At 56.1% G+C, this 22,707-nt stretch overlaps 1 protein-coding gene across 5 annotated transcripts in view; it reads right to left on the bottom strand.

The window, feature by feature from the left end:
- The window catches only part of ZMIZ1 (zinc finger MIZ-type containing 1), a 250,550-nt gene that overhangs the window by 145,121 nt on the left and 82,722 nt on the right, over positions 1–22,707 (bottom strand). For 3 of the 5 annotated variants that reach the window (XM_075564195.1, XM_075564200.1, XM_075564202.1), the window contains exon 3: positions 9,519–9,601. The gene's annotated coding sequence lies outside the window, so the exon portion shown is untranslated. Of the gene's footprint in view, positions 1–8,285; positions 8,462–9,518; positions 9,602–13,357; positions 13,423–22,707 lie in introns of all 5 variants that reach the window. The other 2 variants (XM_075564199.1, XM_075564198.1) reach the window with 2 other exon arrangements.

Genomic DNA, 22,707 nt, shown 5'->3' with positions numbered 1-22,707 from the left:
GGGCGGAGGAGCCTGGCCGAGCAGCTCCGAGTGGCCCAGGGCCAGCATTCACCCGCTGTTTACAGTGGAAACACTGACTTGAAAAGGTTTCACTTTTCCACTGTTTTTGTGGCGCTGCTGTGGGAGCGGGGCTTCCTGAGTGTGGAGCCAGCTGTCCAAGGCCACACCAAGCCCAGGCCGGCTCTGGCCTCCAACAGGAAACATCATGTTTTCAATTTACGGGGCCCTGCCAGGCCCAGCGAGCAGGCCACCTTCCCCGGGTCCTGCTGCATGGAGAGAGCCATTGTGGACTCAGGCCGGAGGGGCCACACTCCCAGGTAGCTCCAGCCACATCGTTCTTAGCAGCTGGTGCACCTGGTCACTGCATGCCTCCAACTCCAGAATGATGGTGAAAGGGGGACAGAGGGGGACACAATCTGGCAGAGGGGCCACCCAGGGCAGATAGCCCCAGCTGACTTCTCTAAGCTTCTTGGGGTCACACGTTCAAACAGGCTTACAGCTGCTGACGAGGCTAAGTCCGCATCTAAGAAATGGGAAGGGCTTGGGCTGCTGGGCTCGAAGGTGCCCACCATTTCCCAGTATGCCCTACAGGCTGGGGATGATATGGTGACTCACCCTGCTGGTCCTCCTTCCTCTGGGCTTCTCCGCTGGGCCTCCACTCAGGCTCAGGGCCTAGGCCTGCTTGGGGAGGAAGGGGCAGGGCCATTCAGGGGTACTGGGGGCAGGCTTAGGCCTGAAGCAGCTAGACCTGCCTCTGCAGCAACTACCTGGGTCTTTCGGGACCAGCCTCTTCTTACTTCTAGGCCTGTTTCCTCCATTCAGAGCAGGAGGGATCAATTAGACCAGCGGTTCTCACCCTGGGGGTTGCAAGCCCTTTGGGCTTTCACGGGGGTCACCGCTTCATGACAGTAGCAAATATACAGTGATGAAGTAGCAACGAAAATAATTTTATGGTTAGGAGTCACCACAACATGAGGAACTATGTGAAAGGGTCGTGGCATTAGGAAGGTTGAGAACCACTGAATTAGACTTTTCAATCCCCGGCCTCTAATATCCTGCATCACTAGTATTTTTTTTTTTAGCAGTTCAACTTAAAAAAATAAGCTCTATTACCTGCTATGTTTTCAAGTCCCAGAAAGAATGGCAGTCTCAGAAACCGACGGAGGCGGTTCTGCCCTGTTCTATCGAGCCGATGGCCTTGACGGCAATGCAGCTGGTTTTCCTGGCTTTCGTTTTTGAGGTCCATCGGTGAGCACATTCCTTTGGCAACAACAACAACAATCCCACTCTCCCGGGGTCCACTCCAGAGTAGAATTCTCCCTCGGCGTGCTGAGACTATCGATCTGTCTGGTGGCAGGGGCCTCATCTTTCTCCCCAGGAGCAAGCTGGTGGGTTTGAACTGCTGACCAATTTCACCACTAGGGCTCTTAACATTTGAAGTCCCTGGTACTATGAAGGGGTGGAGGTGAGATCGCAGTATATTGTCCGAATTATGTTAATTTTATCATGACATCCCTACATCTTAAAAAGATCTCTTTTACACCCAAATGTCAACGGCGATTTCAGTAGGTGCTCCAGGAAGCATGCCATCAGAAAGTTGAACACTGAAGATGTATCATTGGTCACTCAGTTTGTGCTTTTCCTTCCCTGCTCCCCCCTCCCCCCGCAAAAAACAGAAGAAATCAATCACTTGCATCTTGTATGTGCAAAGCGTTTTCTGGGTTGTGCTCCCCCGACCCCATTTCTAAATGAATGCTTCTAACTTTACTCACTTCTGGACCAACTGAACTTTGCTTCAGATACCTCAGCCTTACAGAGATATCCCAAAATGAGCATCCCATCCCTACCAGGCCTAGAGTAGAGGTGGTTTCTGACAGAGGCTGCTCTCTGGACTCTGACACGCAGGAATGAATAAAGAATGAGCAGGGACCACAGCCATATCCTCGTGTAGATCCCAACCTTCCCTGGCTCCTGGCTGCCCACCACGTAAAGATGCAACCCACCTTTCAGGCCTCATCGCATACTACTGCCACTGGGTCACGAACTGAATGGTCAGGGGTGGCTGGATCCCTTGGGTGGTGGGCTGACCAGGTCCCTGTCTTTGCTCACACTCTTCCGTCCAGTTGTAGCCACAGCTTTCTCTGCCCATCCCAGGCATCCCTAAAGCAGAGCCCACCTGCTCACAGCGTGGTCCATGTCAGTGCTGGGAAGGGCTCTTAGCTGCAGTCTGATACCGGGTGGGGGAGTGGGGTTGGTTAGCTGCCTGGGCTGCATGCTTCTGCAATCCCCGTAACACGTTTACTATGCACCCACTATTTTAGACACTCAGTGTCCACCCTTTATGACAAAGAGGACGCGTCTCTGGCTCATGGGATAACCTGTCCTGAAATCTGCAGACCGGGTCTACCTGAGCCCAAACTCAGCGATCTCCTCCAGGCAGCCTTCCCTGGTCACTATGGCCGGCAGCGGGGAGGGTGGTAGTGGATTTCCCCCATCACAGGCCCAGGGTAAGTGTTCTGAGCTTTGGGTCTGGCACAGGCTCAAGCTTTAAAGTCAGAGTTGGGTTCAAACTCTAGTCCCACCTTCCAGAGACTGTGTGGCCAGGAGCACGTCAGCAACTTCTCTTTCCTCGGTTGACATCTGTGTGAAATAGGCTTTTTGACAGCGACATGAGCTCAGGCACATAAAGTACATGTTGCAAGTCATGAGTACTTCCTGGGACACACATGTGCATGCAAACTCATGGAGCCACGCAGCAGAGCACAGGGGCTTAGTAGGAAGACTGTTCTCATCAGGCGCCACGGAGTTGATCTCAACTCAGTGACCCCCTGGCAGCCGTGACAGGGCAGAACTGCCTCACAGGCCTTCCTTGGCTTGTTGTCTTTACAGAAGCATTTAGACTGCCAGGCTGGGTTTGAGCCATTAACCTCATGCTCCCCAAGAATATACATTCAGGTACATTCTTTAAGTTCTTCTTCATTATTCTCCAGAAGGAATTTCTTCCCACAATAAAAAGGAAATAAATAAATAACCAGAAAAGAAAAAGCAGCAGGTTGTTCTCATGGACAAGTTCAGGCCGGGCCCAGGCCAGGCCTCAGATGACCTTGCAGTGGCCCACTGGAGGGAGCCTGGTGCTTTGGCTCACCTCTTTCTGGGGACAGAGCTTACAGGTTTGACAAATCACATGGCACTGGACTCTGACTGGCTCACTGTGTGCGCCCCTCACTGCCCCCACAGCCATTACCATTTGAACATCGGAATTATCAAACTGCTGGGCAGCAAAGGTTGGCAGATAATTTACTTCCATTACAACAGATCAGTTCAGGGAAGGAGCCAGTCTTGAACTATTGGGCGTTTATGTTTGCTTTGGAGCTGGGAAGGCATCAGAAGTCCTGGGGGATAAAGATCAATATCATGGAAAATGCCAAATGATTTGGGGAGGGGAGGGGCGGCATGATTTTCCCCCTCCTTATTTGGGACTGCGATCTGCACGGTCGCAGTTTGAAACCCCCAGCAACTCCACAGGGGAGAGACTGGGATTTCCACTCCCACAACAGGTGCAGTCTCGGGAACCCACAGGGGGTAACTATCAGTCAGCATTGACTTGATGGCATTGAGATTAATTGGATCTAAAAAGTCATCCCTGGGCTGTGAGGGGGTGGGTGAGAGGACTCCTGAGGACAGGCAACATGGTATGGAGTTAGAGCTGAAGTTCAAGGTCAGAGGACAAGAAAGTCTAGCCTGGAGACTAGAGCCTTTGGCTGTTTCTTAACCTTCCTTTGCTTCCGTTTCCTCATCTCTAAAATGAAGACAACTACTAGTACCCACCCCACAGAGTGTGCTGTCTTCCAGAGGGATGAGACATCTCTGCACAGCTGTATCACAGGGAGCAGGGGAAAGGTGAGGGAGGGGTAGGCTCAGCACAGAAAGCCTCCCGCAGTCCCCAGCTGTGGGAGGAGCCTGACACCTGAGCCTTGGTGACTTCCTGCCACACTGCCAGGGTGGAGGGAAATAGGAGAGGTGGAGTGTAAAGGAAGTATGCAGCAACGCAGCTGGAGGGAGCCCGCTCCCTTGGTGACAAAGGGAGAGAGAGTCAGCTGGGTGAGCACAAGAGAAGGACCAGGCTGGCTCCTGAGAACCACGCCGCCCCTTCCAACCCCTCCAGATGGCCAGTGCAGAGACAAGCTCCTACCGGACAAGTCCCTGCAACTTGCTCTGGACTTTGAAGTTATCCCTGCTCTGGCATCCTCCAGCCTGTGGGAAACCGCCGGCTGGCACTCAGACACTCGCGGGGCTCCTTGGTCTGGCTGTGTGGAGGAGCAGAAGCTAGGGTGCCCTCCCTTCCTGGGGCAGCCAGCAGGCTGGGATGAGGGGCAGGACTGATCACATGGGGCTTTAGCCAGGGTCCTGCCTACCTCGGTTTACCTGTGTGACCAATGTGCATGCCTCACTGCCTTTCTCTGTAGTGCAGAACAGTAGCCTGGTCTGGCCTGTGGAGAGCATATTCCTCGGGCCTCATTTCCCCGACCTGCAAAGCAAGGAACTGGGGTGCTCTGTATGGTATGCTGGAGCTACCTAAGGTGACGGAGCCCTGAAAATTACAGTACGATGGAGAACACATGTCAGATTTCAAAGACCTGGGGTGAAGAAAGAGTGCAAAGGGTCTCATTACAAATCTCCCTACTGCTGAGTAGCTGCAGAATAGTACACTGAGCACACAGGGTTAAACAAAATAGAGCACTATTACAACTCACCCCATGGGTTTCTTTCTGTTGATTTAACGGGGCTGCTCAAAAACGGAAGAGTACATCTATCACGTGTGTTCCATTTCTATTGGGTAGCTCTGCTTTAATTCACCTTCCATGACTTGGGGAAGCTAAAAGAGTTCACAACAAAAAAAACCAAACCAAATCCCAAACCCAAGAGCCTCCATCGGTGCAGGCCCAGGTTGGGAAGAAGACTGCAGGTCAGAGGCCCAAGGGCTGGGGCCAGATGTCCCTGGATTGATATCCCTGCAATGTCCCCAATCCTTGGCTTCTCTTTCCAGGGAAGCAGATGAACCCAGGCTGGGCCCACACACACACGTCAGCACTCACAGCTGCTTCTGGAATGGTCTGAAAGACATAGGTGGCCCCGGTGGGCAAGTGGCTGCCCTCTGCCAGGCCAGGCTTGGCCTCAAGCCCCCTCAAACACAAAACTCATGCCAACACATTATGCACAAGGTGAACAAGACAGAGCTGCCATGGCTGAAGGGCAGCTAGGAGCCCCAGGCTACCCCAGCTGCCCATGTGTGTTCTGTGCCCCTAGGACCTCCTACAGTGTGGCCTGCCCAGAGGCCATGGTAGAACTGCGGGGCGTGGGCTCAAGCCATTCTTCGTCTTGGGTATGACATGCTCAAGGGGTGCGTGCTGTTATAGGTGCCAGGAGCAAGGGGGGCTGAGAGGTAGGTGTGGGCCTTACGACCTGGGGCCAGCCTGCTATGATTGACACAGCAGTTCTAGCTGTGTGGTCTCTGGGTTGCATCCACTCATGTCTCCTCTGCGCTGTGTGACCTGGGCCTGCATCCATCTACAAAATGGATCGAATCTCGACCCCCGCAGTTAGGGGGCATGGGAATGAAATGAGATCCAGTTTAAAGACTTCTCTGCCAACAGACCGCCCCATTCTCTGTTCTATCTGCCCCACTCAGGGGTCTCACAGAGCAGATGGGAGAGAAAGGGGAGGGAGGACATGGCCAGGGACCCCAAGAGGTGGGGCTCAGAAGGGCATTGTTTGAGGCAGGCTTCAAAGTGGGGGCAACAGGGTGGGGGCCTTCAAGGCAGGAGGGGCTGCTGGGACAAAGGGGCAGCCACGGAAGCAGAGTGTGTTAGAGAGGGGAGGAGTAGCTGGGGGCTGCACCTGGGCACAAGCAGAGGCTGGTAGGGGCTGTGGCTGTGAAAGAAGACTGGGGCCAGATGGAAGAGGCCCTGGATGCCAGGCTGAGCTGGCCTGACACACAGCAGGCACTGTCAGGAAGATGTGCTGCCTGGGGACCAAGGCTGAGTGAGGGGGCTCCCTGAGGCCACCTGGGAGAGCACGGGGCCTCCACTGCCAGCCCATGAGGTACCTTACGAGCCAGGAGCCCCTTGCTGCTCCCTCTCCCCTGAGGGAGAGGACGATTTATTTATTCATGAGCACACACATTCCCACGAGGCAGCCAGCTCCTACACACCACACTTCTAATTATAGCAGGAATTTCATTAATGTAGGAGGGAAATGCCAGGTTCCCAGCTTCCCGCCCTCGCGCGCTCTTGTCTACGGACACAGCCTGGCTCACTCTTCTGCCCCCGTTGCGGGCAGCAAGATGGCAGTCGGGCAGCCACAGAGCCAGGCCCTCCGTTGGGCTTTCTGAACCAGGGAGAGTGGCCTCCTACTAAAAGCATTTGCCAGGATGAGCTGAATCAGCCACCGAGCCCTGGCCACACACAGTGGCAGCCGCCAAGGTCTCTGTTTGGACATCTCCAGAGAGCAGAGTGCGAGGGCAGTTTGCTGGCACGAGCTGGACAAAGGAGCAAAGGGGGAGCCACTGAGCCCTGGCAGGGACCGAGGTGAGGACACAGAGCTGACCTGTGATTGGGACAGGCAAGGGCTGTCGCTGATGGAAAGGAGAGATGAAGGGGAGGAGGTTCTCGCTCAGGGATAAACTCCAAGGAGGCTTCAAGGCGTGGGGACCGGATAAGGCAAGGGAAGAGTCGCAGAGTTGATGCCATAGCTGACCCAAGTGGGGCTGTGGGTGTGAGAGAGCTGCAGCGCTGGGGGCCACCTTCTGACTCCCAAGAGTGGGCAGGCTTGGAGGGCTGGGCAGAGAGCGGGGAGGCTGCATACACACAGTCAAATGGGGACAGAGGTGGAGAAGGGCCCGTCGCTCAGAGAGAGGGAAGGACAAGGAGAGGCAGAGTAGTGTATAAACCACGGAGCGCCCTGCCAAGAGAACCCAGACACAAGTATACTCAAACACGTGTGCTCATGCACGTATTCAGGTGTGTACACGCAGTCACCTGTGAATACTACGAACACACACACGTACCCATGACGCAAGTGTGTATACACATACTCTCTCTCTTTTACTCCCTTCTGAAGCCCAGAGCCCCACGAAGGCCTTGCTTAGGAAGGGCCACACTGCCCACCCTACGCTTCTGGGTGTGTGTTGGGGGGAACCCAGGCGCATATAGAGGCCAACGGTAGAGAGGCTTCGAAGGAGACTGGGGTTTGTTCAGCCCCAGTTCAGAGCTGCCTTGCTGAGTCTGATGGGCAGGAGGAGGTGGCAGACATTCCTATCTGCAGCCTCTTTTGCAAGACCCTAGCCTACACCCCAGGGGAAAGCTCCCAAAGTCCCATGCCCATGATTAGCAGGGAACATCTAGGCCTGCCCTCCTGATTCCTAAACACAGATTCTCAGCCCTCCCCACTGCCCAGTCCCATGCTGCCAGGAGCTAGGCTTTTCCCACTGCCCAAGAGCTGTCCTGGAGCCACATCATGGGCAGGTCGAGGGGGGCGGTACCAACACGTTGGTGTTGTGCACGGACAATTCTCTTTCCTTAGCAGTCTCCGAGAGCCTCCTGGGGGGGTCCCGGGGTCTGGCAGAGGGCAGTCTTCCCAGTCTCCATTCTGGGGCATGTACCTGGCTCCCAGTCCCAGGGGCACTGAGCTCCCCAGTCCACTCCCTGAGTGTCCTGTGCAGCTCAGACCCAGCTCACACACTTAGTATTGAGGAGGGGCACACTACCTTCCTGGGGTGCGACCAGCCTGTTTGTCTCCAAGTAGCTCGGGCTTCCCCAAAGTTGCCCTTGAGGCTGTCAGGGAGACAGCTGGTTGTCAATGGAGCTCTGCGCTCTGCTGGTCACAGTTTATGGGCAAAACCGTCCCTTCATCTTCTTGGAATGTGCCAGGATGGGCCCGTCACCCCTATGTCACTCCAGAACTAGATGGAATGTCCCGTAACCAGTGCCAGTCCCTGACAGTGATCACTAAGACACTCACAGAAATTGAAAACAAATAGGAACTGGGAGTGGTGGCGCACCAGGCGCTGGGGTGTGGGAGAAAGGGCCGGGTAACGGTCTTCCTGGTCTAACACGTGGTACAGGGGGCAGAGCTGAGGCCAGGACGAGGCGGAGAAGTCCAAACCCAGGGGCTGTCTCTCTGGGCCAAGGTCAGAGCCCCACGCAGGCCGCGGTGGGTTCTGACACCCCGCGCCTTGACCCTGTCAGCTGAGGACGAGAGGCGAAGGCGCCCGTAGCCATCCTCACCCTGGCGTTTTCAGGACACGGTGGCCTCACCGGTGACCGCCCTCGCCTGCCCGGAGTGCTCCCCTTGTCTCCTCCTCCAAGGCTCTCCGTTCTTCTTCTTCTTTTAAAAAAGAATAAACTCCAAGCTGCTCCTATGATTAATTACCAGCTGCCTAATGCTCCGCCACTGGCAATTTCTGGAAAGGGAATGAATTACCTTGAAAAACATCCAAAGAGAGAACCCACCGTGAAGGAGAATTTCAAAGGTTACCTCACAATTAGTAGTGGGTTCCCGGGCCTGATCGAGTTACTGGCAGGCCCCAGTGTGGGGGGAGAAGGGGAGACAGGCGCCAGTCTTGGGGGCCACCCTCTGGCTCCCGGGTGCTGTGCTTGGGGGACCTGGCAGAGGCTGCAGAGTCCCGGTGAGCTGGTTTCTGAGTGAGCCAGGTGCCTTCCCTGTGGTTTTCCCTCCGTCCTGACTCAGTTGGCTATCGGCTCGCTCCTGGGTTTGAACTACCACCTGAGTGGACATGTGCGGGAGGAGGAAGGGCGAGTGTCTGCTGGAAGAGGATGGTTGACAGATCCTGAGTGCTGGGGGTGTACTAGGCGCTGTACGCACACCCCCATCACAACTTGGGGGGAGTGGGATGGGCAATGGGATTGGCGTGGCGGTTACCCACTGGGCTGCGTTTTGCACGGTCGGCGGTTTGAAACCAGCAGCTGCGTTGAGGGACAGAGCCTGGGCTTTCCACTCCCGTAAACAGTGGCAGTCTTGGGAACCCACAGGCGGTTTGGGTTTGGTTTATTGCACAGATGGGCAAATGGAGGCATGAATGAATCACCTCGGGTCACACGGAGCAGGGACCTGGGCAAGGGTTTGAAGCAGGCCGTCTGACTCCGAGCCTAGAGGTCCCTGCATGTGGGTGGACGGGACAGCAAGAGCCCACACCGCAGGTGGGACGGAGGCAGGTGTAAAAGGCAATCTGGTCTTCGCCCTTGGTCCCCACCCCACCCCACCCCACCCCCAGCAGCCACTCCAGAAAAAGGCCAGGCTGCTTGGAGAAGCCCCTGGGTATGAAGTATGAGGAGTCCACGAGGTGTCAGTGGGGCCGGCCTTGGGCCCAACCCGCCAAGGCCTGGAGTCCAAGCCCAACGCAAGGTGCTCGGTGGCTGGCACCTTCCCTCCCACACACCCGCCCCGGCCTCAAGCACATGAGCCCAGCCACTTCCACAGCCCAGCCCCTCGCCACCTACCTCAGGGATCCGTGAAGCACCAGTGTCCGACGCGGGCAGTCAGCAGCTCACGGCCCTCTTGGCCTCACTTCAGTGTCATCCTCCTGCAATGGAAAGAGGCCGTCAGTGGCTCCCACTGTCCACGCTGCCATCATCTTCTGCCCAGCACGACCGTGCCACAGCTGTGTGATGGCTGGACCAAGGAGAAAGGGGCACGACGGGGTGGCTCCTGGTAACTGATGTACTGAGTGACCAGGGACACGCTCTGAGCTCCTCTGGGCTTCAGGGGACCCCTGGGCGCTCTCAGGGCTGCCGGGAGAGGTCTCGGGAGGGTGCTGAGAAGGAGCCCTGGGTGGTGCGCAAGGTTTGCACACCTGGCTGCTGACCTTCAGTGTACCGAGGCGCCCGGCGCCCCTCTGGCCAAGAAGCACAGAAACCACACGGAGCACGGTTCTACTCTGAAGACGGTGGGCTCACACGGCTCGCACTGATCCAACTGCACTCGACCTTCATGCAGACACTGAACCCGTGCTGTTACCATTAAACTTTCTTGCTGTGACTCAGGTAAAGGCTTACAGCGCCAAAGCCGTTCCATTCAACAACTGGTCCATATTTCCCCCTGCCACTGACTGCAGTTCCCATAAGGTAACAGCCCGTTTCCCACTGCTTCCCCTCCTCTCCCCTCCCCTTTGCGGACTCCTCTGAGCTTCCATTCTTGGGTAACTGAGGACCCCTTGACGGCTGGTTATTTAATGTGTGTGCGCCTCCCTCGTGTTACGATGCCCCCCAAAGACCTACTGATTGGCTGACAACTGAGTCATGGGGTGGCTAAGATAACCAAGGGCTACAGTCCACCAGCGTCCATCTGACCAGCAAGCCCAGTCTCTTTTACGATTTTGCCAATCAACATTTACAGCGTCCTGTGCTGTCACAGCACAGTGGCCCCAAGCCCGGGGACTAAAACAACGGGGAAGTGAACAATGCATAACCAAGGTGGCGTTGGCCAGAGTAGGTGCATCTAAGGAACGCAGCGCAGGCTGAAGACTGAGGGGGTTCTTTTGGGGAAATGAAGTTGGAGACCAAAATGCAGGGAAAAGCATTCAACCAGCGGGAACAGACCATGAAAAGACTCCAAGAGAGGAAAAGCCAGCACAATGCGTGTGTGTTGGGGGGAGGGGGCCTGGGAGTAGGTTGGTGTGTTGGGTGCAGCAAGCAAGGCAGGGAGAGAAGGGCTGTGCGAGGCCCCAGGCTGGGGCAGCAACCATCTCTTCCCAGAAGAGAGCCCCAAGGCTGCTGTGGGGAGAAGGGCTTGAGAGGGAGGGGCGGGGAGGCAGACAGGAGGTGAGGTGCAGGCAGGAGACTGCAGAGCTCAGAGTACACGGTGGAAGGAGGGGGCGGGGGCGGGGGGCGCTATGGGTGCACCGGGGCGTGGAGAGGAGGCGAGGGGAGGGAGGAAGCAAAGATGCTTTCTTTTGGCATAGGCTTGGGGCTTGATGTCACTGTTCAGCGGGGTCCAGCTAGCCCATCACACCAACAGGCCCCTTGCTTCATGGACCTCCTGTGGGACTACAGAAGGGTCAGCCCAGTGGCCTTGCCGGTGGGCTTCTCAGGGTCCCCACGGCAGGCTGAGAGCTTCAGAGCCTCAAGTTTGAGTGGCACTGGGGAGGGGCATTTGCTCAAAAGTGCGGGAGAGTTGCTACGACCCCCCACTCACACCCCAGAGGGCAGGGTGGAGGGCTGCTCAGAGTGAGGTCCGTGGCCACAGGTGATGGGAGGTCGTGTGCACACCATGGACATGGGGGAGAGTCCGGTTTCTTATGGGCAGTGGGCGGGGCTCCTGAGTGAGAGAAAGGCTTCGTTAAGAGACCATTAAAATGTAGGCTCCATCATTAGAATGAACTGGTTCAAATTCTGGCCTTGCCCTCTGACCAAGGGGTGGCCTGGGGAAGTTTCTCATCTGCCTGGTATCTCCATTTTCTCCTCTGTAAATGGAGACCCTGAGTGGGTCTCACGCACATGCAGAACTCATCAGAGAACGCACATGGTACTGCCCTACGGTTAGCCTTCCATGATCGTCAGCTGCGACTTGACAAACGTTTCAAGGGCAGGTGCTAAGCTTCCAGAGCCCTGTCTGGACCCCAACTCAGTCATGCGCCAGTGAATGGCCCTGCACCCTCGCCCTTTGGTTCTGGTTTCCTGTAGCCCCCAAACTCTGCCTTCCTTGGGTTCACTGATTTGGAGTTTCTCGTTCACAGAAGAGACCGAGACCCTCCGCGGGACAGTGACTGCCCCATCTGCTTCACACAGCAGGTTAGTGGCAGGGGCAGAAGCGGACAGCTCGTGCGTTCCCCAGGGCAAGCTGGCCCGCAGACCTGCTGACAGGGAGAAGAGAGGTATTCGGTAGTTGCGACAGAAAGCGAAGCCAGAGAGCCCTTGCTCACTTGGGGAGCATTGTCTGGCTCCCAGTGAAGCTGGAGAGCCCCTGTCCAGGACACACAATCAAGTGGAGGTGCCTACATTTGAACCCAGGTCCCAGCTAGGGGCTGAGTCCTCCTTCCTGAACCTGCATCGGACTCCACACTTGCAAAGTGGGAGGGAGCAAGGACCTTTAATTTATGGTGTCCACAAAAGCCAAACCAAGGCCTCTGTCTGACTCAGAGTGACCCTGCAGGACAGGGTAGACTTGCTCCTTAGTTTTCCCGAGGCTATACATCTTTAGGGGAGCAGACGGCCCCATTTTCCTCCCTCAGAGTGACTGGTGCAGTCAAGCTACTGACCTTCAAGGTGCACAACCCAATGCTTAACCCACCATGCCACCATGTGTGGACTATTTCCTTTAACTCTCAGTGAAACCCCATGAGGTAGAAAACTCACCCCCCCCCCCCCACTTTCCCATGGAGAGCAGAGAGGTTCTGTAACTGCCTAAGGTCACACAGCTAACACGGAGCTATGGACAGGGAGGAATGTGAGAGGTGGTCTTCCTGCTTGTCCTCTCGCAGGGCAGCCGTCAGGGAGGCTAAACTTCCGCCAGTCACAGGAGATGCTCAGCAGCCCCTCACAGGGCCAGGGAGCCTGGGCATCCAGACCCCCGGACCCCAGACTGGACACTCTTCACCAGAGGCCCGGTTGCTGTCAAAGGGCAAGCTTGCTTAGAGCTGTTTGAATCCCTGGTTTGCTACTTGAGCAAGTCACTGGCCTCTCTGAGCGCCCCCACTCCCTGCCCCCATGTCCTCCTTAAAGAAGAACAAAGTACCCTTCTGTGGTCTCTGGGTGGTGTAAAAGATTTGCTCTTGGCTACTAACCAAAAAGTTAGGGGTTCCAATCCTCCCAGTGGCACTGAAGAAGCAAGGCCTGATGCTTCGCTTCTGCAATGCCTATAGTCTGATAACAGCAGTCTGCAAAAACGCTGCTCTGTCTACATCCCGCTGGGATCTGAAAGGTCCACGAGGGGCATTTCAGGTGCAGCTGTTGGTCTCTCCTTGCTGGGAGGAAAGAAGAGTGATGAAAATAGAAGACGCAGGGAAACAATCAGTCCAATGCACTAATGAACGGACGGTGTCCGCACCACTCTCCACCACCCTGCGGCCAGAAGAACGAGATGGTGCCCAACTCCCTTACAACTGCTCTGAGAGAGCTCACCTTAGAAAGTGCTGGCTGGACTGGGAGAAAGGGGGCTGGGGGAAGAACTCAGAACCACAAAGCCAACAGGCTTATTGGTTGACCAGACTGGAGGAGGCGCCAAGACTATGAATCTTAGCCACCCTTCAGGTCTGCAACAGAACTCACCCCCAAGGCTCAATTTACGGCCAAAGAATAGGAGTATTACGAAGAGTTAATGGCCTTAACTCTTACATACCCACCTCTGAATAATCCACCACGTGGGAGCAGAAGAGCAGCGTCTAGCCAAGGACACAGTCCGGATGGGCTAGAAAAGGAGAAGGAAAGGAGACAGGGAAGGAGTGGGCTTAGTAACCTTACTTTAAGGGGACTGCAGTCTACGCGATGCAACACAATGTGGCACATCGTTACGTGAATTGTTCAGTGGAATACTGGTCTGCTCTGTCATCTTCACCAAATTCACAAAAAAGTAAAAAAAATCATTACAACAGTAATAATAATAAGAAGAAAAGAGTGTAGGCCAGAAAACCGTAGAGTTCAGTCCACTTTATGACACACGGGCCACCAGCAACCAGCGTGTACTCAAGGACACGGCACTGAGCTTGGCCTTTGTTTATTTTTGTCGACTTGCTTCTCCAGCCATTTGCCAACGAGAGGAGACTCAAGGCTGACCTTGCAGACCTGCACATTGGACAAAGGCTACGACTCTGACTTACGTTGGGGGAGGGGCCTCAGGATGGTCTGCTCAGGTAGGGGCCATCCTGATGCCACACACAAGAGATGCCTTGGCCCTGGGGGCTGGGAAGCTTTAATAAAACATGAGGCATACAGACACAAGTGTCACAGAAGCCAGCAAAGGCAACTAGAAGTGGGAAAGGGGTCTTTGCTCAGTATCCTAAGTGGCCAAGCAGGGAGCAGAACCAGCAGCCCTGCGAGTCCTCCCCCACCTGTCCAGCTTGCCGCTCCACTGCTGAACTCTCCTGAACCAGCTCATGCCACACCAGTGCTTGGTGCCTTGGGGTCAGCCGGGTTCCTAACTCCATTATACCGATGGGCCAAATAGCTGAGGGCCCTAGGGCTGGAGTCATTTCTGGTCCCACAGAGGGGCAGGGAGTCTCTGGGGCAATTGGGGTCCTGCCCCCTCCAAGATCCACCCAGGGACACTTTCCCTTGCCCAACCCAGGCGGGAAGGAGCCGGGTCCAGGAGGAACGCAAATATTTACCCTGATGGTTGTCCAGACCTCCCACATTCCTGGGATGCATGTTCCCTGACCTCACCAGACTGGGGGATGAGTCCAGACTAGGGCCCGGGGGCTAGGTGGGGGCCAGCTCCTGCTGGCCAGCAGGACAGGAAAGCCTGGGGTTGCCCTCCCAGCTGCTCGCCCACTAGGGGAGCTCCAGCCTGATTTTGCAGAGCTAGACATCAGTCAGTTGCCCTACCCACAGGCCTCTGGGGGGTGGGGGTGGCAGGGGGAGAGGTAGATGGTACCAATGTGGATAGTCGGAGCAGGGAGCCATGCTGATGTCACCTGGGCTTGTAGATCAGGACTCCTGTCACCCGGCCTTACCTCATCTGACACACACGCACGCACACACACACGCACGCTCTTCTTGCCCAACCAGTAAACAACTCCACCCACCAGGCCCTTCCTAACAGTCAGTAGCTCTCCCTACCTCATCCTCACAACAATCTTGATGCCGGGCAGCTCCAGCACCCCACTTCACAGATGAAGAAACAGCGCAACAGAGACAGCTCCCTGCTGAGGTGATGTAGTGCGAGGCAGCAGAATGGAGCAGCCTCCCGCCAACCTGCGTCTTCCACGGTTTTGTGGCCCAGCTCTGCCCACGGAGCATTGCTCACCCTGCAGTGCGCCAGCGACAGGCGGCCTCCTCCAGCCTAACTTTCCAAATAGCCCTCAAGGGTCGGCACTTTCTCCCAACTCCCAGAATATTTTAAGGGTGTGTTATATAGTGAATTGTGTGCCGCCCTCCCTCCTGGCCCAACCCCACTCAATATGTATCCACATGGCTAGGCCACAATCCCAGAGTTATATAAGTATCCTCCAACGCAAAGAAAAGACACATTCTCACAACTAAACCAATAAGTGACAGCATGTTAAACGGAGGAAAGAGTGACGTTGTCAAGAATTTCATCTTGTTTGGATCCTCAATCAATACTCGCGGAAGCAGCAGTCAAGAGATGCAGCAGCGCGCCGCATTGGGTAAATGTCCTCCACGTGCCTCTGAGGCACCGAAAGTGCAGATGTCCCTTCGAGGGCTAAGGTGCACCTGGTTTAGTACATGGTATTTTCAATCGCTTCACGTGCATATGAAGGTTAGACAGCGACTACGGAAGACCAAAGAGGAATCGCTGCATCTGAATTGCGGTGCTGGCAAAGAGCCCTGGAAGAACCACGCCATGCCAAGAGAGTAAACAGATTCGTCCTGGAAGAAATACAGCTAGAAAGCGAGGATGGCAAGACTTCGTCTCACATACTTGGGACATGCTGGCGGGAGAGGCCAGTCCCCGGAGAAGGACGTCCTGCCTAATCCAGTGAGAGGGAATGGGGGACGAAGGAGGCCCTTGAGAATCTGGGCGGACCCATGGCTGTCACCAGGGACCACTCCAGCAGAAGAGCAATCATAAGGAGGCGGCAGGCCGGGCAGTGCTCGCTCCTGTGGTGCACAGGGTCGCTATGAGTTCGAACCAACTTTACGGCTCCTAACAACAACCCTAACACACACACCCTGCCTTTGTGACCTGATCTAATGACCCGATGGGCTGCACCTTCTAATCCATGATGTTAAAGAGGCGGATGCACGGAAGTTTTAGTCATGGGATAGGAAGTGGTCTACAGGATCATCTTGTGTCTTGAGTAACTCTCTGAGATATGAGAAACTGGCCACGCAAGCAGAGCAGGGAGTGGAGTGTGTCCTCTGGATCTGAGATCCCTGCACTGAAAAACGCCTACACCTTGGGGAAGGTGTAAGACAAGAACGCCTCACGGCCAACGCCGACACCGGGAGTTCAGACGCCTAGTCTACTCCTAAATGAAGAGAAAATACATTTCTGCTGGCTAAAGCCATCGCTTTTATTTCTGCTAGAGCAGCACTAGTTAACTGCGATAGAGTTCTTCTCTTCTCCTTGGGTAGCTAAAGTTGGGCGCAAGGCTGTCTTTCCAGCTGCGAGGTCCCTGAGGGGAGAGACCTACTCAGATTCAGCCCCAGGCCAGCACAGCTGAGTCTAGGGACAAGGACAGAACCAAGTGCGTGCCGGGAAGGACTGAGTATCCTCTGAGCCCTTCGCCAAAGACCAGCAATGGCAGTTGGTCTCAATGTGGTCCTTAGGAACCCGTTTTAAGGAACCGAGAAGAAAGAAAGGCTTATTAGCAAGTTAGTTGTTTGGGGGCCAAGAGGACCTCTGGGCTGGGCTGCCTAGCGTCACGGGGCTCCCTCGGTGCAACCATCCTGTCAGTCTTTACTTCCTCAGCTAGTCTGACACCTGCTTACCACAGTCTGCATGCCCCTCGTTCTCCCACCTCCCTTCTCTGCACCCTGGAATCTGTTCTGGGGACAGGACAAGAGAGGGCCTGCAGGGGAGTGGCCTGGCTATGGGAGGCTGAGGGCGCTCGGTCAGCAGCTGAGGGCCTCAGAGATGCCCTGATGAGGTGACGCTCCGCTCCGGTGGCCGAGCATGCGAGCCGCAGAGCAGACCCGGGCCTGCACACTGGCACTGAGTGTGCGCAGAGAGCTGGCGCTACAGTGCACAGGGCCGCCCAGGACCGCCAGTTCTCCCCAGCTAACATCACTGACACTTGGCTTTTCCCGCCTTTGGAATTTGGAGTGATGAGTCCATTGCTGGGCACTGTCCGCTCGGTTTGTTTTCGCCCATGGACTCCTTTCTGTCAACAGTTAATGAGGAGTGTCTATGACCTCATGACCTCATGAGGGAGAGGAAGAGGAGCCCCAGAGTGGAAGAAGGCCAGGAAAGAGGGGTGGCAGGGCCAAGTGCCAACATCTGTGAAGCCTTTATTCATGTGCCCGGGCGGGCTGGGGCTACGCAGAGGGCGTGGAAGCATGAGAGGTGTTTGGGGCACGGAATGTCCTCGCGCAGACTTCTGCAGGACAGTCCCCAGGGCCTCAGCAAAGAGTGAGCTCAGGGAAAGCCGTTTGGGACGAAGGGGGGATGGGCCATGGTCGCATTCCTGAGCTCCAAATAGCATTCCCAGAGGGGGGTTGGGGGGTGGACCTTGTGTCCCTGGGCATATGCAGATTTCCTGGGGTCCCTGCAATTTCACCCACTGCCCACCCCTGACTTGTGGCCAGGAATCAGGCAGTGCCAGAGAATCAGATAAGCTGCGATCACGTCATATCACACACAGCTGGCAGCCTGGACTCCAGGTCCAGTGCTCCCTCTCCTTCCAAGGGTGGCAGGATGGTCAAGAGGCTGGAGGGCTTGGCTGCTCCTGAGGGCACTGAATGTCACTGCCTTCGTGCGCCAGGACCAGCCCCCAGCAGTCACGCTACCCAAACAGGCACCAAGTCTGGGATTTTAGCCACACATATGCATGGCCAGTCTGAAGCCATGGCTGGGGCCCAAATGTACAAATGCCGGACAAAGAAGAGCACTATGCTCACAAGTGGCAGCAGCCGGGCCGAGCCTGGGTCTGTCGTCACCCAGGCCTGGATGAAATCCCATGCTGCTGCTCCCAAGCCACGTGGCCTTGACCACATCCGTCCCTGTGCCACTCCCTGCCCACTTCCTCAATGGTACGATGCTCAGGGAGAAGGTTTTCCAGAGCGCCAAGTGTGCAAAGGACCAAACTGAGACCAAAGAGGGAAGGGCCCTGTCTGGAGTCACATGGTGACATCAGAATTTGAATTCACCACCTGGTCAGAAACGGGCTCCCCTTTCCTGCGCTTGCGTTGGGCGCCCACTTAGAAGAGACAGGGAGTCTATCTCCTGAAAGGCACCCCCCACAGCCTCAGCCAACACCTACCCAGCTCAGGCCTTTGGCTCCGCATGAAGCCTCCTCACTCAGGAGGAGAGAAGGGTCCACCTTGGTGTGGCAGGAGTCCAGGCTATTTATAGGGATATGGGCTTAACCGGGGCAGGTGGCCCAGGCCAGGAAGAGGGGTGAAGATCATCACCCCCACTCTGCAGCATGGCTGCCTCCAGGGAAGCTTGATTTTCCACATGGGACTCCTGTTTCTATGGAGCAGGGTAGGGGTGGGGGGCAAATCCCATTGTTATTACACATCCCAGACCTGAGGCCAGTGCTGGCCCCTGAAGTAGGAAGGGGAACACATCTCTAGGTTGCTGGCAGAACCTCATGCCAGTGAGGGGATACAGGGAAGTTCCCTAAGCTGTCTCCCCACCCCCACCCCCAGGTATCTTGAACCTGGCCCTGTGAGCCACCACACACCCTGAGTGCCTCCCAGCCCCACCAAGGAGTCACCGCTGCTCTCCTGCTAAGTGCTTCCCAGCTGGCTGCTGGGTTAGGCTTCGGACAGCCTCCCCTTTTCTCTGGAGTCTCCCTGTGGTCTGTTAGAAAGGCAACCCAGTGGGGTTCTCAGGGAACACATCTCCCATCAATCCTTGGGACAGAGAGAACCTCCCACCTGGGGCTGGGCCTTTGAAGGAGCCCGAAAGGATGGGCCTAGGTGAGCTCCCATGGTGGAGTCCTCCCCCTGCTGCCCACAACACAGTGCTGGCAAGATACCCTCCCCCCCGCCCTGACATCTGTGGAGGAAAGGCGTGCACAGGGATGGGAGGGAAAACAGATCTGGAATCTAAGAAAACAGCAGCCAACATGCGCATGGGACTTGCTACACCTGCTGAAGAGCCAGGTCTAAGAGAAGCTGCTTTGCCAGCATTCCAGTACTTCATTCCCATGGTGATCTGGTGCAGTGGGCCCTGCAAGGTCCACCTCACAGGTGGGAAAACCAAGCGAGATTCAGAGACACGAAGTCATCTGTTCCCAGCAAGACAGTTGGAAAAGGGCAGGGCCCATACACTGGCCCCCTGAGCTGCCCTGGGGGACCTGGAAGCCAGGGCCAGAGGCTGTCCAGGGCAAAGGGTCCCAACCTAGATGCAGGCTCCATCCCAGGGTACTGAGTAGTAGTAGTGTAAAGCTACTACTTTACACAGAAGCCCCAGATCTCCTGCAGGGCTAGGGCTGGGGCTGAGAATCACTGGCCAGCACAATGCTCACTCTTTAATCAGGGAAACTGAGGCTCCGAGAAGGAGGAGACCTGCCCCAGCTCATCATATTTGCTAGAAGCTGCCTGGGACTTAGAAACGAGGTCACTCGGCTTCTCCATACTGGGCTTTGAACTCTTGGAAATAGAATGGAAATAGAATGACAGTGCCAGGGAGCGGGTGCAGGTCCCAGATGTGGGCAGGAGAGACGTGACAGACAGCTCCAGGGAGGACAACATAGCAGGCAGCCAGCAGGATGCACAAAGAAGGCAGCCTCTGACTCAGACACCCTTCCAGGGATTCCACTGCCACCAGGTCCCCGCCCTGGTTCACACCCAACCGCCCACCACGGCCTCCTCCCTCTGAAGGCCTGAGGCTACTCGAGGGACTGGCCAGCTCCCATCCAAGGTCACCCAGAGGACTAGGCAAGGAACATGCCGCCAGTCAAGCTGACTTTTGCCCCATCTCATCCAAGCTCCTCCTTCCCTGCTCCTCCCTGGACTCTCCCACCTAACCAGGCAGCTACAAAGCCTACCTAGGCTTTCCGGAAGAAAAGTGAGGCATGCCCAAGGCCAGCTAGTACTAACAGTGTCTAGGGTCAGCTTCTTTAGCCATGGGAGTCCTACTGAATCTGGGTCCCCCACCTGGATGAGCATGCTAGGCAGGCTTCCCTGCGGCTGGATCCCTCCCCCCTCCCCTTGGATGCATTACTCGTTGGTGCAAGACCTGCCAGAGGCTCCCCATTGTCTATGGCATCCCGTTTAACTCTTCTGCCTTATATTCAAGGCCCCAGCCCGACTGACTGCTCTCCTCTGCCCTGACCTGAAACCGCTCCTCCGACAGTCTAGGCCGGCCTCATCGCTTGCCCACATCAATCCCATTGGGTGCAAAGGTTTGACTTTTCGGGAAGGAAATGAGCACCTCTCAAGGGGCTGCAGGGAGCCAGACACCATGCTCTCTCCATCTGCAGGACTCCTTCCAGCACCCAACGACACTGATTGACAGATGCAGATGTGGAGGCCCAGAGGTGTGCCCGGAGTTACCAGCATTTGAACTTGTCACATCAAGGGGCTCTGGTCACTCAGCATATGGTCTTCCCCGCTGGTTCGAGAGCTCAGGATACTCTGATGTTTCCTCTAACCACTCCAGTCCTGGCATCCAACCTTCTGACTCTTTAGGCCAGTTAATACCAGGCTATCCTGTGGTACTGAACTAGGCTTGTGCTAAGGACCACCTAGCTGCGGGAGAGAGAGCCCAGCCAAAGAAACACGAGTCAGCACACTGGGTTAACAGTGCGCCAAGTCAATTCCCCTCTCCCTGGCTCATGTCTGATTCCTCCTCTGGGGATGAAGGCATACGAGAGATGGCTTGCGAGGCCTACTGCAATGGCATAAATGCATCTCTGTCTATGGAGCACGGTGAGCAGTGTTTGGAGTGGGGGCTCTAGAAAACCAAAAACCTGTCCAGTTGATTTCACCACACAGCAAGCCCAGAAGATAGTCTAGAACTACTCTGGGAGCTTCCAAGGCTTCCAGTACTTAAGCAAACAGCCACATTCTTCTCCTATGGAGAAGCCGGTGGGTTTGAACCTTCTGATTCAGGGCCAAGTGCTTAAGCACGGAGGCACCAGCTCTCCTTAGGTGCTCTATACTCACCTGAAACTTGTGGGAAGGAGCCCAGGTAGCACTGTGGGTGAGGCTAAGTCAGTTAGTGAGAGAACGATGAGGCTGTCTGCTCTCATGGGGGTGCCCAGCCTCGGAAACCCCATGGCGGGTGGCTCTCAGGGGAATCCACTTGATGGCAGTGGGTGGGCTTTGAGTTGGAACTGGGTATCAGTATATCCTTACACCAGCACACTGGAGGGACTGCCGCCCAGGAGTTGACTAGGCTCAGAGCACCTACGCAGAGGGAGGAAGATGGGGCTAGCAGGGGCCAAGGAAGGGAGCCTACTCTCCTCAGCAGTGGCACCTTCCAACTCCCACCCCCCCCAATCTGGCCTGCTTGCTTACACAGAGCAGCCTGAGAGGGACCCAGCTGAATTCTGCCTCCCAGCTCCTGGGAGGAGGGAGAGGGCAGGGCTCTTTGGGGGCAGAATTCCCCAGCTCTGCTATCATGTTGTCAGAGATAGGTTAATAAGAGAAATCATCCCAGTCTGTCTCTCTCTCGACCTCTCCCTCCTGCTCTCTCTCCTTCTCTCTCACTGTGGGCAGAGCGGCCTCCCCTTCCCTTTCCTTGTAGAGATGAGGCCTAGCCTGATGTCCCCAAGTGCCCCCACCAGGCTAGGGGTGGGGAACATAGACCATTGACACTGGCCTCTGGGCTCCCAGGCCCAGATCCACTCTTGCCTGGTCTTCTGAAAGCCACCGACTCTCTCTGGGAGGGGTCAGTTATCTGCATAGGTGTGGCCGGAGTCAGAGAGGGCGGGGGCAAAAGCAGAGGCAGCTGGGAGCCTGCAGCCACGCTTCCTTTCTCAGGAGGGCGAGACGCCCAGTGGTAGCCCCAAGGGAAGCAGTGGAAGGGCCAGGCTGGGAAACACGAGGGTGGGACAAAGGGGGTGCTTGGGCAGGGCCTTCCTGCCGAGTGGGTGGCTGGCCACTCACTGAGGTCAAGTGACCTGTGTAGCTGTGGCCCTGAGGCCAGGCATGGCTTCAGTGTCACCTCGTCCCTGGCTCCGACCCAGTCCACCCTGAGCCCCATTCTCTGGCCCACCCTGGCTTCCTGTCTCACTGTCCTGCCCAGTCGGTGTTCCAGCCAGAGGGAGGGCCCATGGAGATCCCCTCAGAAGCACCAGTGATTTCTTGAGCAGGAAGGGCAGGATACTCCTACTTTTCAAATGAGAGACCTTGACAATGACACGACTGGGTCCCATTCCCAGCAGCTCACCTTCCAAGCCAAACTGCCCTGGGGCTCAATCATCCCGGGTATCCACAGAGGTCACTCACTGTCCTCCCCCTTCCCGGGCACTGGCAGAGGTCTCTTCCGAGAATCTCCACAGAAGATACCCCGGGGACCACGCAGAAGCTGAAGCAACATGAAAGCCCAGCTGTGGGGCATCTGAGCCCAGGCAAGGCAGCCCCTCCACTGGGGCAAAACCACGAGAAACACGGACCTCACCTCGCCTTAGCTTTGCATGCGAGCTCTTAAAGCCCCAGGGGAAGTGTCGGTGGAGTGGGAGCTAAGCCAGAACCTCCCTCCTCCCTGCGGCTTCAGGGGTTGGGGTCTCTCTGCCTGCACACAGGCGAAGGGGCCACAGTGAGCATGGCTTATTCTGATGAGATTGAACTGAGGTCAAGGCCCCTTCCCCTCATGTTTCCTCAGGAAACAGGCGATAGGAGGAAGCACAGTCCAAACTCTTATCAAGGCCAAACTGCAACCTGGAACTCAGAACAC

The sequence above is a fragment of the Tenrec ecaudatus genome, chromosome 12 (genome assembly GCF_050624435.1).
Source record: "Tenrec ecaudatus isolate mTenEca1 chromosome 12, mTenEca1.hap1, whole genome shotgun sequence".
NCBI lineage: Eukaryota > Metazoa > Chordata > Mammalia > Afrosoricida > Tenrecidae > Tenrec > Tenrec ecaudatus.
Note: the sequence above shows the minus strand (reverse complement) of the source record. Positions and strands in the feature narration are given on the sequence as shown.